The sequence below is a fragment of the Microtus oregoni genome, unplaced genomic scaffold, assembly GCF_018167655.1.
Source record: "Microtus oregoni isolate MIOR12 unplaced genomic scaffold, Mior012 000110F_ref0000174, whole genome shotgun sequence".
In the NCBI taxonomy this organism is placed as follows: Eukaryota; Metazoa; Chordata; class Mammalia; order Rodentia; family Cricetidae; genus Microtus; species Microtus oregoni.
In genome coordinates this window covers 679,688-681,464 of record NW_024544728.1, presented here as the reverse complement: position 1 = coordinate 681,464, position 1,777 = coordinate 679,688, and the positions used below count along the sequence as shown (strand labels likewise).

At 43.7% G+C, this 1,777-nt stretch overlaps 1 pseudogene; it reads right to left on the bottom strand.

The window, feature by feature from the left end:
- Nucleotides 1-921: 921 nt before the first annotated feature.
- On the bottom strand, nt 922-1,486 carry LOC121443648 (annotated as a pseudogene).
- Nucleotides 1,487-1,777: the final 291 nt, after the last annotated feature.

Below are 1,777 nucleotides of genomic sequence, written 5' to 3'. Positions count from 1 at the left end.
CTGTTTATCAGCTGTAAAAGTTCTTTGGTGGAGTTTTGGGGGTCGCTTATGTACACTATCATATCATCTTCAAATAACGAAAGTTTAACTTCTTCCTTTCCAATTCGAATTCCCTTGATCCCATTATGTTGTCTTATTGCTATTGCTAGAACTTCAAGCACTATATTGAAGAGGTATGGTGAGAGTGGACAGTCTTGTCGTGTTCCTGAGTTTAGTGGGATGGCTTTGAGTTTCTCTCCGTTTAATTTGATGTTAGCTGTCGGCTTGCTGTATATAGCTTTTATTATATTTAGGTATGACCCTTGTATTCCTAATCTCTCCAATACTTTTATCATAAAGGGGTGTTGAATTTTGTCAAATGCTTTTTCAGCATCTAATGAAATGATCATATGGTTTTTTTTCTTTCAGTTTATTTATATAATGGATTACATTGATAGATTTTCATATGTTCAACCAGCCCTGCATCTCTGGGATGAAGTCTACTTGATCATAATGGATAATTTTTCTAATGTGTTCTTGGATTCGGTTTGCCAGTATTTTGTTGAGGATTTTTGTGTCGATGTTCATGAGTGAGATTGGCCTATAATTCTCTTTCTTGGTTGAGTCTTTGTGCGGTTTTGGTATCAGAGTAACTGTAGCTTCATAAAAGGAATTTGGCAATGCCTCTTCTGTTTCTATATTGTGAAATACATTAAGGAGTATAGGTATTAGGTCTTGGAAGTTCTGGTAGAATTCCGCATTGAAACCATCTGGTCCTGGGCTTTTCTTGGTAGGGAGGTTTTTGGTAACCGCGTCTAATTCTTCGCGACTAACAGGTCTATTTAGATTGTTTACCTGGTCCTGGTTTAACTTTGGTATATGGTATTTAGTAAGATCTAATGATCAACATCCAAAGCCTTTTAATAACAGTAAGATCCAGGGTTAGTTTTTGTAGCCACGGCTGGCCCTTCTGCCTCTGGCACGTTCAAACTTCTGGCCCTTGGAGCGGACATAGGTTTGGTACGGCTGTGTGGGGTTCCTGGGGCCTTGCCAAAATGCAGGTACACCTCTCAGTCCTTCCGATGTCCAGACAGGAGCACAGTGCCATGGCCCTTGGGAGACTCCAAGGCCAGCTGGTCAAAGGTGAGGATCTTACCCCCAGCCTTGAGGATGCGACTTCGGGCCCGGCTGCTCACCCGCAGTGCACACACCTTCAGTTTGGGCACATTGAGAATCCTCATGTCATCTGTGACCGTCCCCACAACCACAGCCATCTTGTTTTCTCGGCCAGGAAGCTTCATCTTTCGGATCATCCGGGACAGGGACAGAGGTGGCCGGTTGGTGCGACTTATGAATAACCTTTTCAGCACAACCTGATTGAAGGTGGAGTGGTTCGCCTGGCCAGAAACCTGTACAGCTTGACCAGCAGCCACAGCTAGATGTCCTGGCTCTTGGGCTCCTTGCGCCGAACCTTTCGGTCCTTGTTGTGGCGGTTGTCAACACCCATGATGGCCACTCCTGCAGGGCCTGGTCCGGCGATAATATGGCTTTTTTTTTTTTCTGTGTAACCACCTTGACTGTCCTGGAACAAACATACAGAACAAAGAAAAAGTATTAAAAGCAGCAAGAGGTCAGGTGGTAGTAGTACATGCCTTTAATCTCAGCATGTGGAAGACAGAGACAGGTGGATCTCCCTGAGTTAGAGGCCAGCCTGGCCTACAAAGTGAGTTCCAGGATAGTTAAGGTGGTTACACAGAAAAATCATATCTCTCTTTAAAAAAAAATAAAGGCCAAGTAA